This window comes from Sciurus vulgaris (genome assembly GCF_902686455.1).
Source record: "Sciurus vulgaris genome assembly, chromosome: 2".
NCBI classification, from domain to species: domain Eukaryota; kingdom Metazoa; phylum Chordata; class Mammalia; order Rodentia; family Sciuridae; genus Sciurus; species Sciurus vulgaris.
This window is the reverse complement of record NC_136462.1, coordinates 153,075,265-153,090,089: the sequence shown is the minus strand read 5'-3', so window position 1 is coordinate 153,090,089 and position 14,825 is coordinate 153,075,265.

The window sequence follows — 14,825 nt, the reverse complement described above, 5'->3', positions numbered from 1 at the left end:
TAATTGTATTAGTGGCATGCAACATGAATATCCAATTTCTATTTTTAAATTAATTTTAATTGACAAATAAGAATTATGAATAATTCTTTTTTTAAGTATTGATAGACCTTTATTTTTATTCATTAATTTACATGAGGTGCTGAAAATCGAACCCTATGCCTCACACAAGCCAGGCAAGTGCTCTACCACTGAGCCACAACCCCAGTTTCATGTATAATTCTTGTTGGTATACAACATGATGTTTTGAAATATGTCCTTGTGGAATGGCATTACCTCACATTCTTTGTGTGTGTGTGTGTGTGTGTGTGTGTGTGTGTGGTGTAATTAGAATTGTCTGGGTGTTAAAAACCTTCTCTCTCATGTCCAACATTCAAAGCAGAGGCCTCCTTTCAACTGGATTAGTTAAGTCTCATTCACTCATACCTAATTTAAGTAGCACTTAGATTGGATGTTGAATCTCCCTCAAAGGTGCTGGAGGCTTGGTCCCCAGAGTAGCACTATTGGGAGTTGGTAGAAACTTTAGGAGGTGGGGCCTAAAGGGAGATCTCTAGGTCACTAAAAGTGTACTCTCAAAGGGGATTGAGAATCCAATTTCTTCCTTTCTCTTTCTGTTCTGGCTATGAGTGGACAGTTTTCACTCTACCACACACGCCCTCCATGATGTGCTGCCTCACCACAGGCCCAAAGCGATGGGGGCCAACCAATTACACAGTGGAAGCTCTAAAACCATGAACCAAAATAAACTTTTTTAATTTTATAATTGGTTACCCTAGGTATTTTGTCATAATAATAAAAAGCTGATTAACACAATTGGTATTTGAGTCTTGGAGGTAGCTTATATGGAAGCTTACATTAGAGCTAGCTTATAAGGACAAAAAGTCCTAGGGTAACACCAACTTTACCTTCCTGTCTCTTTGTTCATCTCAGAAAGATCATTATTGACATCAGCTTGTACCCTAGATCTACCACCAAAGCCCAGAATCTGTACTCATGGGCTTCTAGTACCTCCATGGATATCACAACTTTGCATGGAGGCGGGTGGCATATGTCTAGAGCACAAAGTAGGCATATTCTTCTAGCTTCTGACTCCCAATTCCTATTGAAGACCCCAAGAATTTCTTTATTTTCATAGTGGGATTCACAAGGATCCAATTAAGAAAAAAATTTCTCCAAGACCTCTAGTGCCAGAATGGAATGGTTTGTGACCAAATGCAGTGGGTTTTTCTGTCTGAGGTTTAGCAAGAGGATGGAGGGCAGCAATTCCACAGCCAGCTTGCACAATTTTGTCAATTGTTACATTTTCAGTCATTTTGTCAGAAGTTTTTTAAACCATTGGTAACTTGAAATAAACCATAGTGGGAGTATTTATGCCACAATAATTGGCCATTGCCCCCTCCACCCAAACTAGTTGTTTAACTATTTCTGGCAAGCCAATGCCTGGTGGGCTGCTGAGGGATTTCAGCTCTGGCATGGGGTGAGAAAAGTTATTTTGGTTGGTCTCTGAGTTTCTTTCCAGGGCCCAGTTTCTTGATTGCCCTAGGCCTGTGGAGAGGCTGATTGTTGCCTATGGTTCCAGTCAACCCAAAGCCTTCTCTTGGGTCCCCTAGGAGAAGCACATCCAGAGAGATCCATTCTGCCTTGTGTAAGGAGGTTGGGCAGCAGATTCTATTCTGCCTCAAATTTTGGAGTTATTTTTTATGCCCTTTCTCTTGCTTCTTACTTTAACGACTAGTTAATTAAATTGGTTTGTCCTTCAAAGAACATTTAGGATCCAATCAGTCCACCTAGCGGCAGCCAGAATTAGCCCTTTGAAAGTTATAGAGATCACAATTATTTTCCGTTCACAAAGAGTAGAATCCAAGTTCTTTGATATGACACAATTTCCTAAAAGGTCTCCATGGTCTTTCTCATTCTCTCTGACCACTTCTGCCCTTGGTCATGCTTCTCCAGCCACGACAGTCCCCTGGCACTCCCAGTTCATTTCTTACCCTGGACCTTTGTTCTTGTTGTTCTTTTCTACTTGGTCTGCTGTTCCTCCAGAGAACTACAGAGAGATCTTCCTTGCTCAAAGTTTCATAACTCCTACCATTTTGCTTACCTCTTGCTCTATAGCGTTTATCCCTTCTGTCATATTGAACACTTGTATATTCTTTGAGTTCAGTCTCTATTCTTTGCATGATCTTGAGAGCAATGACTTTGTTTTGTATGATTCTGTGTCATTAGTGATTGTCCCAGCTGAGAGCATGAACATCCAGATGGAACAGGAAGCCCCTACCCCATATTATTGGATGGTTAGGGTGTTAGCTCCTGGGGGAGAGTATCCGTGAGAAAGCTTGGTTTGGAGTTTCTGTCCTATTTGACCATGTCCTGATTCAGCAGCACAAGCCTAGTTTCCTCACAGACCCAAGAGAGAATACCCAAAGACCCTCAAAAAAGATTTCTGATACTAGCTCAGGAGCAACTTGGAAAAGGCACAAGTGACAAGGCTCTTTCCACTCATGACTTTGGGCCAGCCCCTATATCTCTCCAGTCTCCTTTTATTTACTAGACAGTTCTGGTGTTTCCTGTTCCATCCCTGCGTAGTCTGAGGAGGCAACTTTTGAGGGAGGCTTTGGGAAATCCCCAGCCATTGGCCATTGTCACAAAGTGCTGTTGATGTCTTTGCTCTGGGCTCCTTGCCTCTGCCGAATGACACAGCAAGGCCACTGTAGGGTTGGTTTTGCCTTCAGCCCTTCCCTGTGCTTCAGGGACACATCTCCTGATTGATACAGGTTCTTCTGATGTGGGAAAGCAGAGGGAATAACATATGAGTGACAGCCGTCTTTCCTCTTCATTTCAGGAAGGCTAATAGGTAATCCAACTCTAAATGAAGGAGAAAATTCCTACCAGCTGAACGAGTCTCAGGGTGTGCAGAGTTCTTTCTCATGTACCATCTGCATTTCTAACTGTCACTCTATAGGTAGACAAAACAGGCAGTAATGTATACCCATTTTGCAGATTAGGAAACTGAGGGAAGAAGCCAGTTAAGAAGCTCATCCTATATCTTAAGACTTCAGTCCCAAATCCCAAAACTAGCACTCAAGTCTTATGAGCATATGTCTGGGGGCAGTTTCTGCCACATCCACGTGGCACATCATCACATTATCACACACCTGAAACTGAAATTGTTACTGTGTGGCTGAGTGGCATCAGATACCTAGGTTCTGTTACTTCCCTGGCAAGGGAAAACTCAAGGATGTCACTGTTTTGAGTCCCTGAGGCCTGTGATACAAAGAAGGGGAAAAGACCACAAAGAGGAGGTAAGGCAAGGCAGATCTCTACCCAGGAACTTTTCCTATGCTTAGAGTCATCTGCAAAGGATGCATTGTTTGTCCACAGCCTGTTTCCAGATATTGTGGATGCACCCCAATGAGACAGACCGGAGAGTGAAGGAAAGGTTATGGCAGTGGATAGCACTCCATTCACTTGCAAACTCTTCTGACACCTTTTTAAGAGGAAGTTTTCCTAGTAGGTCTGTACACCTTGGATTTAGATCTTGCTGAGTAGGGGTGGAGAAGAGTTGAAGAGCTGAGAGAGGGATTAGTTATTCTTCCCAAGAAAAAGACACAGATAAATGCAGCCAGAGGAAAACAGCTGGGAGAGGAAAGGGAAGCAGCAGGGGAGAATGAGCTTGTCAGGAAGGAGGTGACTCTGAGGTCTCAGAACTGTGACTGAAAGAACTCTGGAGAGAGATGAGACAGTGGGGTGATGCGGCAGAGGGAGGAAATTTTAAATAGCTACCATTTCTGAAAAGAGAAAGACATGTTTTAATTTTTTTAATTTTAGTGCATTGTAGGTCTACATGTGAGGTTCATTTTGACTTATTCATAAGTGCATAAACAGTTTTCTCCACTTTATTCCCTTTGCTCCTTTTCCCCCTCCCCCTGGCCCCCTTCCTCTTTTCTATCAGTCTTATTTCTATTTATGTATTTTTAATTGATACATTATAATTATATATGAAATTGGAATTGATTGTGATCTATTCATATGTGCACACAGCATAATTTGGTCAATATTACTCCCCAGTTCTTCCTCTTTGCTTCCCTGTCTCCCTTACCCTTGGTCCCCCACTTCTACCTTACCTTTCTCCCTTCAATTTTCACAAGATCCCCCTTTTATTCTTCATTCAAAAGGCATGTTTTAAACAAAATTTCAGTAAATCCTACTGGGTGATGTAAAATGTATACAACATAGCCCTCTGCTTTTCACCCCATACTGGAGAAAATCTTTAATAAAGATTCACATTGCTACTATAATGCTCTAATTTTTTTAAAAAATGATCCACCTCGCTGTGAATGCCTGGAGTCTGCTTTGGGAGGAGTCTTAACTGTGCTAGTGAGTAGAGGTCTCATGGGGGTACAGGGCAAGAGCAGAGGTTCTGGTAGCATGAGAGACTATATATGGGCTTTTAGACACCTGAAGCATGATTCACAATGCAAAAACCTGGTTATTGTCACAGGTTCAAGTTCTGGCTCTGCTGCTTGCCACAGCAATGTGTACTATGTGTTCCCGGATGGAAAAGACAGGGGAGGTACCTGAGTCTCTCTTTCTTAACAGAAGCAGAGGAAAGTTCCTCAGTTGTACCTAACTCAAAGTTTGGTCCTCCTTCATTTCTGGCACTGCAGCTCCTCCATATTGCTCTGGACCAAATAAGGTTTGACACCTATTTACTAATTTTAGCCCAAGGTCCAAAGAAACTCAGCACAGGCTTTGGCTGAAATGGTGTGAAAGAGCCAGGGAATCACCAAAGGAAAGGAAAGGTGGAGAATGTGCAGCAGTGTCCACCCTTGCCCAGAGTTTCAGACATTGCAATGGGATGGTGAGGAAGTTGGGAACTTCCTGGAATCTCAATATTCAGTTATGGTATGGACATTTGCTGTGGGCCCTGACGTGGGTCCAGTTATTCCCTATTGCTCACAGTATACCTCCCCCTCAGTCTTGCCATCTGAGCACCCTGCCACCCATACACCTGACCCTCACTGGCTAGCCTGAGCCAAGCACATTTTCCTTCCTGGAAGCAAAATGATCTTGCATTAAAGAAAGATGTTAAGAATCATTAGCCCTAACCATGGCTCTCTCAAGTCAAGTCAGAATGAAAATGAGTAATGGGGGGTGGGAGGGGGACAAGAATGGAGGAAGGAGGGGACTGTATAGAGGGAAAAAGAGAGGTGGGAGGGGTGGAGGGAAGGAAAAAAATAACGGAATGAATCAAACATCATTATGTAAATATATGAACATGCAAATGGTATGCTGGTGCTCCATGTACAAACAGAAACAACATGTATCCCATTTGTTTACAATAAAAATAAATTTAAAAAAAGAAAATATAACAAGAGAAAAATAACAATTAAAAAAAAATGAAAAATGAAGGACCTGATATCCAAAGTGTTGGATACTGAAACCAAATGTGCCTGATTTGGTTTATTTCTGAATCTCTCATCTTTATATGCCTGAAATTCCTTTTTAAAGTGTAATTTACTTGAAGTTATTTACTTGAAGTTATTCAAGTTATTATTTTAATTCAAGTTCAGAGAGATAAAAGAGGAAACAAATGGCATTCTAGAACCATTGTTATATCAAGAGGGGATCCCATATTTGAACAAATGAAAACAAATTTAATTTATTAAAAAATTGCTCAGAAGGACTTTTTTAAATAATCATACTTTTGGAGAACTCAATCTTACGCCTAGTATAACATTATAAATTGAGTTAAATAAAATTTCATGGCTTTTGGCAGGTCACAAAGCACTTTTATATGCAGATAATGAAACAGATGCAGAGGCTGACATCATCAGTTCATCATAGTTGTAGGTGAGGAAACTTATTAGAAGCCAGGCTGTTCAGTGATGGGGTAGGATTGAAGGAAGTAGCCATAACTGGACTGGAAGCTCCATAAGAGTGAGGACCTTGTCTTGTTTATTTGCCAAACCCAGGCCTAGTACAGTACCAAGTATGTAGAAGAAGACACACAAAAGTAAATAATAAATTAATGAACCAGTGAATGAAGGAAGGGTGTCATCCCTTGGGCAGGGGCATGTAAAGCACCACAACTCAGTGCCCTGAGGAGGCAAGGATAAGGTGAGAGGAAGTCTGTGTGTTCTCTATGAGCCAGTTTGTAGTCTCACCCATGCCAATCCAATGGCCAACTGCTCATCCTCCTACTGACTACATAACTTCAGGTAGACTTGGTCTGGACTGTGCTCAGTACCCAGGATCAAGTCTGCTGTTTGTAAGGTAAATTTATTGCCAATTTAAGAGAACCCAGAGACTCAAGAGAAAGAAGTTTGTGTTATTCTGCTGTATAGAAGAACTGAGTCATGGATGAAGGCAATCAGTCTCCATTCCCTAATATTGTAGAAGCTATGAAGACACGGCAGATGAAGGCAAGAGCTTTCCCTCAGTGTCTACCTGAATGAACACTACTTAGTTCAGGATGCAAGCTTAGCCCTCCTAAATGGGACCTAGAGATGCAGAAAATGTAAGCACATACATAAATTTTTATTAAAGTAAAATTCACAACATAAAATCACTTAAAATATTTTAAAGTTTACAATTCAGTGACATTTATACATTCACAATGTACATCACCACTAATTGTAGAACATTTTCATCTCCCTAAAGAGAAACCCTATAAACAGCCACACCTTACTCCCTCCCCTCCCACATTCCCTGGCAACTACTATCTGCATTTTTGTCTCTATGAATTGCCTATTCTGGACATTTCATATATGGAATAATATTGCATGAGTATATTTTATCTAGCTTCTTTCCTTAAGTCTAATGTTTTCAAGGTTCATTCATATTGTGGCATTTTTCAGAATTCTTGCCTTTTTGTGCCTGAATAATATCCTTAATATACCCTGTGTTATCCATGCACCAATTGATGGACTTCAGATTGTTTTCACATTTTCACACATACACTTTTTTGTTTGAGCCCTGTCTAGGTATATCCCTAGAGTGGAATTGCTGAGTATACTGCTGCACGTTGGTTCTGAGGATTACTGGCAGGTTCTTAGGAGGGTAAAAGTTCATGTGATTGGAGGAGCTTCAGGGGCTATGTGGGAGACAACCTTTCAGACAGAGGGGATTGTGTTCATCTGACCCTTCGCATTTTTTCTGCTGCCAAATCTCTGTCCAGGTTCTAGCCCAATGTTACCTGCCAGTTTCCAGAGCTCCTCCTCTCAGTTCCAGGTTCTCCCAAGATCATTCCCAAGTCAACACCCCACACTGATCTTCTTGCAGTGTAGTCATTGCAGTCTGAGAATACAAAGTGTAGACCTGGAACCCCAGGATCTTCATCAGCATCACCAGAGAATTTCCATTTTTTTGTTAGCAATGCACATTCATGAGTCCCCACCTAGAGCTGCTGAATCAGAATCTCGGGGCTGCGCTGTGGTCCATCTTTGTTCTAATATGATCCCAGAGAATTATCTTGCTCAGACTTGAGAAATCTGTGCTCCTAGGTGTCTGTCCACACAGGGCAGAGAAAGCCCAGATCATTAAGCCTCAGCTACTCCTTCAACTTATAATGGTGACCACATTGCATATGATGTATGGTATGTGTGCACATATGTGTATTTGGGATCTGTTGAGAGGTGGTGTCAAAACATACTGTTCCTATGGAAGAGGTGAAGAGTTTCTGATGTAAACAGGAGCCCCAAGGCTGCAGAGCACTTGTTTACTGAGTGTTCTTTTTCCATTCTGCTAGAGACTATGGAGGTCCTCCTCCTTTGGGAGTTTGGCCCAAGCTTTGATTCTTGGGGTTTCTCTTGGAGTGGGACTCACCACCACCCCCAAGCCTGCCTTGTGCATCATCCAGAGAAAAGCACACCAGCTGTGTGCTTTCAAGGCATCCTCCCACCTTCTGGGCAAGCAGAAGGCGGTGACAATGACAAGGGCAGATCATATCTGAGTCCTCAGTTGTGGTCTTGGGTTTGTAGTTCTGACTTTCCTGCTATGAGTCAAGACAGATGCTTCCTGGGAGGCCCTGCCCATGCAGAGGCCATGGTCCCCTGTGAAGTCATAATGGACCTGACTCCAAAGAGGACCTTTGCCTCCTCACTCCTTGTCCACCCTCCTCCACACCTCAGCATCTCTACCCAAAGGGATGCATTTATAACCCAAAAAGCTGTGTCTCCAAGAAGGTACGGCCAGAGAAGTGAGAAGAGAAAGAGAGGGAGATAAGACTCTTCTAAAGCTTTGAACCTACGGCAGGAAGAAGGAGAGACTGAAATTAAATCTCAGGCCACTCGATCTCAGTCTGTGATATAATCTTATCCCCTAAGGTAATAATCAAGCTGCCATTGAAAAGGGTCAGCTAGAGTAGCAGGGTGAGAGTCCCAGGTATTCCTTATAATGATTCCCACAACCACTGCTCATATTTCTAGAGACAACTTGCTCAGGAGAGCCTTGCTGCTCAGACTGCAGGGTAGTAAATTACCACCTCTAGCCAAAAGAGCAGACAAGACGCTTTGTTTAGTCTCTATTCTTATCACAGTGCCTGGTAATTCCATATTCACCACAAGCCTACTATGGATAACAAATCTTTCACTTTTCTTTTGCCCTCCCATTACCACATCCATTCCTCCCCACCCCCACCCACTGCTACACCACACACTCACTCATTCAGTAAGTATCCATTGAGTTTTCACTATAGTTTCAGTGAATAAAATAATGCACAGTCCCTGCTCTCCCTGGAACTTGCAATCCACTCAGTTGGGGTGACATCAAGAAATTTACATGTTATCTGGTAACAGATAATATGCATGAGAGAGAAGTGAGGTCATGTGGGAGAAGGTAATGAGAGACCTGACCAAACCTGGACCCTTGAGAAAGCTTTCTGGAGAAAGGGACATTCATGCTGACATCTTCAGTAGGAACAAGAGCTGAAAAGGCCAAGAGTGGAGAAGGAGAAGATGGTTATAGTAGTGCATGCCAAGGCCCTGAGGGAACCAGGAGTTCAGTGTGAAGGAAGGATGGGTAGGGCAGGAAAGGAAGTCATAATGGTGAGCAGCAGTGAAATGCAAATGCCCTTTGGAAGCTTTGGAAAGGATTTTGGCCTGAAAATGCCAGAAGTAACCTGGTCAGATACAAATCTTAAAATAATGTAGGAGAATGAATTATAGGGCAGCACTGAGGGTGAGGTATATAGGTGATGGGCCTGGATGAATGTGGTGGTAGGGATAGATGACACAGAAGGAGTGCCACCATATTTATTTGGGGGCAAAACCAACTCTACCTAGCTGTGGGAGCTCAGCAGAGGGGCTTGCCAAAAACAGTGCTCAGGTTCTTAGCTTCAGCAAGTGCACAGCAGTGGGGCAAGAGCTGGAGGGGACTCATTTATTGAGGTGGGCAGAAGATTTGATGGATACATGAGTTCTGACTTGAGTCAAGTGTGTGAGATATATGGGTGTAAGATGTTTAAATGAGAATGTTGTGGAAAAAAGATGCCTAGGGTTGAAAGTAATGCAGAAAGGAGAAGTTTAGGGGTATTGGGGGTAATTAACATCATACACTAGGCTGATAGTGCTGGAGAGAGAACAGAGACTACAAGAAGGGTGAATGATCATAAGACAAAACCGAGGACACAGTGTTTAAATACAGGGTGGAGGAGAGCAAACAGGCTAAGGAGATTGACATAGAGTGACAGAGTGGTGTTGAGGGAAAACCTCAAGAAAAAATTGCTGCCCAGAGCAAGGGAGGCTCCTTCAAGCAGAGGGTGTGATGGATGCCAGAAAACACTAAGGAGGTCAAGTACCATGAGGGCTATAAAGTAACTCTGGCCTAGGACTTAGCAACATGAAGGTCAAGGGTGACCTTCACAAGGACAGTTGCAGTAGTAGAATCAGATTGGAATTGACAGAGGAGTGAGCAAGAGGGATGAGATGGAGAAGCTGAGGTCAGACAACTCTTGAAAGGTGAAAAGAATGGAGGGAGCATGTGGGGTACTGGAAAAGTACTTATCTTTGCTTTTTACTTTTTCCCAAAGGGGAATGACTTGGCAAATTGAATGCTGATAGAAAGAATGCCATCAGCAGCAGAAAAAGAGAGACTGGTGAGCACAAGGCATTGCTCTGGAACCTGAGAAGTCTAGGCAACAGGGTCTAGGTTATAGGAGGGAGAACTGGCCTTCACTTGGAGGAGCAAGCTACCCTACTGAATCAAGATGCAGATTAAGGTACATCCCTGGAGGATGAAGCAGATGCCAACTGGTTTCCTGTCTTATGGCTCCTATCTTCACTATGAAGAATGAGGCAAGTTCCTCCTTTAAGAGTGAGGGCAGCAAAGCAGAGATCAGAAGTTTAAAAAGGGATAAGGTATGAAAAAATGAAGAAGATACCTGATGGTGTTTGCCAAAGATAAGAATTTGGGGGAGCAAGGTTTGGAGATAATGGAAGACCTTCCATTCATGGTTGTGTCAGTCAGTTTTTCATTGCTATGACCAAAATACCTGATAAGAACAACTTAGAGGAATAAAAGTTTATTTGGGGCTGATGGTTTCAGAGGTTCAGTCCATGGTCTGCCAATTCCCATTGCTCCAGTTGAGATGAGTAGAATATCCTGGTGGAAGAATTGTCAGAAGAAAGCTGCCCAGAAACCTGAAAGCAAAGAGAGTGTAAGGAGACAGGAACAAAATATTACTCCTCAAGACACCACCCCCCCCCAGTGACCATCTACCTCAACCCCTAACCCCACATATGACTACAGTCACTATCAAATAATCTATTCAAATTAATAATTCACTAAATGGATTAATCCATCAATTAGGCTCTTTAATCTAATCATTTCACCTCAAATTAACATAAGAGTTTTGGGGGTATACCTCATATCCAAACCAAAGACTCCTGACCTCCTGACTGCAGTCACCAAGGGCAATTACTCAAGATATCCCCACCGACCACCCCTTCTGTTTTAATTAGCTTTTTGCTGTTTTGACTTAAGACCTGACAAGAACAATTTTAGAAGAGGAAAAGTTTATTTGAGGGTTCATAGTTTCAGAGTTCTTCGTCCATAGACAGCCAACTCCATTCTCAGGACTAGCTGTAAGGCAGAGAGCATCATGGCAGAAGAACTCAGTAGAAAGAAGGGGTTCACATGATGATCAGAGAGAGAGAGACTCTACTTACCAGATAAAAATATATAGACCCCAAAGTCATGCCCCCAGGGACCCTCTGCCTCCAGCCACACTCTACCCACCTTCAGTTACCACTAAATTAATCCCATCAGGGGATTCATTCACGGACTGGTTTAAAGCTCTCATAACCCAATCATTTCTCCTCTGAACCTTCTTGCATTTTATCACACACGAGCTTTTGGGGACAACTCACATTCAACCATAATACCTCCTCCTCTCTCTCCATGAACATCACAGCCATCATTGAATTCTCCATTACATCAGCACAGTTAGAAAAACCAAACTAAAGCATGGAGCTTTTTATAACAAATACCCACATACCTGCCATTCAGATTTAATGAATACATGTTTCTACTTATCTTAATTGCCCCTTCTTAAGACAATGAAGAAAGTACTCAAATCCTTCCTTCACAACATATTTGTTTTGCATTTGATTCATATTTTCAATAGGTGGATAGTCAAACAGTATAAGATTCAAAAGCTATAAGAGTTCATTCTTCTATCCTGTCTCCAACCTTATTATCTGATGCTGTGAGTATATATTTTAAAGAGGAATGTGTCTCAGTCTCTGATCCAGTCAGGCTTAATCAAAATTGGAAAGAGTTAGGCACCAACATATCAAGGACCTCATGGATTCTATATTCTTCCATGTGCTTCAAAGAACTCATGAGAACCAAACTTCCATTGGTAATTCAATTTTGTGTTAGTCAACTTTCCATTACTGTGACAAAAATACCCAAGAAAAACAACGTAAAGGAGGAAAGATTTATTTGGCTCATAGTTGCAGAGGTTTCAGTTCAAGGTCAGCTGGATCCATTGTTTCTGGCCTTTGGTGAGGCAGAACATCAGGGTGGAAGGGTGTAACAGCGTAAAGATGCTCACCCCATGGCAGCCAGGAAGCAGAGAGAAAGGAAAAAAGTAAAGAGAGGATTGCAGACAAGTTATAACCTTCCAGGGCGTGCCTCCAATGACCTACTTCCCCCAACTAGGCCCCACTTCCTAATAGCCCATTCACCTATAAATGCATCAATTGACTAATCCACTGATATGGTTAGCTCCCTGAAGATTCAATCACTTCCCAAAAGTTCTGCCTCCAAATATTGCTGCATAAGGGACAAACCCTTCAACACACAAGCCTTTGACACAAACCATAACAATGTTGTCTTTGGTTTGCTCTGACAAAATACCTTAGACTAGATAATCAAATAGCATAAATTTATTGCTCATAGTAAGTAGAGGCCAGGATGCCCAAGATCAAAGAATAAGCAGATTCTCCAACTTGTGAGGGCCTGTTACTCCGGGGTGGTACCTCAATGTGTCCTCACATGACAGAAGAGACATAAGTTCCCTCATGCCTCTTTAATAAGGGCACCAATCCCACTCATGAGGGTAGAGCACTCATAACAGGATCACCTCCCAAAGGCCCACCTCGTAACACCACCAAAATGCATATTAAAACATTTAGATCATTGCAAGTATTATTTGAACTCAGAGATTGGAGCTGACCCAGGTGTGTCTGATTCCTAGACCCATGTCTCTTTCTCTACCAAATCACCCAGGAGAATAACATGACACTGTGTAACAGTCTCAGCCGCTCTCAGGGTTGTGATAGTTGTGGGTAAGAGTTTCAAAGGCCTTGAGTGTCATTTCCACAGAACTTTTAACTCAGCAAGGTCTTGGTAAATTCAGAACTGTCATACAAAACACCAGATGAGGGGGCTCTGTAGCACTAGTTGCTAATGCAGCCTGATTAGATTTATAGGGTCTAGAATAAGCAAAACAAAAGTTCTTTCCCTCCTCTTGCTGTTATAACCATCACTTTGCACCACTTCTTGCATACCCTGGGCCCCATGGGAGCTGGATGTCTCTACCCACGGTTGTCATCAGCACCAGACCATATGGTGGAAAAAACAATGAATTCCCCATGTGGCTGAGCCAGTTTCATGTGCCTTTTGTACCAGTGGAGGAACATGAGTTGCCTCTGTCCAAATCCCACAGAAGCAAGTCACACTACCTGGACTTTGTCCTTGGTGTGGGTGTGGGGTGGTCTTAGCCAGACACCACTGGTCATTCATTAAATACAAATTAAACCCCCAAGTTGCTTCTTGGTCAGCTCTTAGGTATAAGTACCACTGGGACTGTAGGTATGAGAAAGACTATTCCTGGCTTTAAGGTGTTAAGGAGCCAGTGGAGGAGGCAGACACATAATAAAACGAAGTTTAATAGTAATGCTTTAAATTTTGGACAACCAAGAAGAGAGACTCAAGGCAGTATGGTGCCTACCACCCAGCTGCGTCTCTCTCCAGCTTCCTTATCACTCTGTTCCCACTCTTGTATGGGTTGTCTAACCTTCCTGTCACTACTCACTTTACTGAAACCTGACTTCCCACTCACAAGTCTTCAGCTTATCTCACGAAGAGTATCAGTGACCCTGAGCATCCCTCAGTCTGATGACTTCTCCTTCCCTCTTGTCCAACCTTCTCCCTTGTTGAGAATATGCAAATAACTCAATAATAAACAATGAACAACAATAAACAACTCAACAATAAAAGGAAAAACAATCAAATTAAAAAGTGGAAAAAGGATTTGACTAGATACTTCTCTAAAGACACACATACACACACGCACACACATACACACACAGTGCACAAGATGGACAACAAGCACAAGCAAAGATGCTTAACGTCATTGGTCACTAGGGAAATAAAATTCTAAGTCATAAGAAGACACTTTACATCCACTAATAATAGTAAAAAGACAGGAGGTTTTGTCAAGAATGTAAAGAAATTGGAACACTCATACACTGCTGGTAGAAGTTTAAAATGTACATTCACTTTTTTAAACAATTTGGCAGTTTCTCAAAATGTTGAACATGAGTTAATATATGGTGAGAAATTCCACTCCTAGGTATATATCTGACAGAACTGAAAGCTTATGTCCATAAGAAAACTTGTACATGGATATACATAACAGCAATATACACAAGTTAAGGAAATGAAAACAATCCAAATGTTCATTAGCTGATGAAAAAAGAGATAAAATGGTATAACCATGAAACAGAAAATTATGGGGCCATAAAAAGGGATGAATTACTGATACATGCTATTACATGAATGAATGTAGAAAACAGCATGCAATTTGAGAATAACTGGCCATAGAAGGCCACATATTGTAAAATTTCACTTTTTTGAAAAGTGTAGAATAAGCAAATCTATAGAGACAGAATATAGATTAGTCTTTTTATGTGTTGGGGAAATGGAGATGGACTGTATTGGGAATGGTCTCTTTGGGGATAGTGAAATTATGCTGCAATCAAATAGTAGTGATAGTTGTACAACTCTGTGACTAGACTGAAAACCTCTGAACTGTGCATTTAAAGGGTAAATTTCATAGGATGTGAATTATAATCAATAAAGCTTTTATGCACAAAAAGAAACAGTGAGTAGGCTAAAATGAATGGCACAGTACAGGATGAGCTGGAGCTAATTACAGAGGTGAGATCTGTAGAACGTGGAAAACCCTAAACATGGCAGTGACTGCAAAGTTGTGCCCTGGCAGGGTACATGTACAAGGTGGGTCTGGGATGGGGAAAGTGAGCATCATCGTGTGATGTCTGCAGCTACCTGTGCTGGGTTCCAGAGTGTCTGTATTC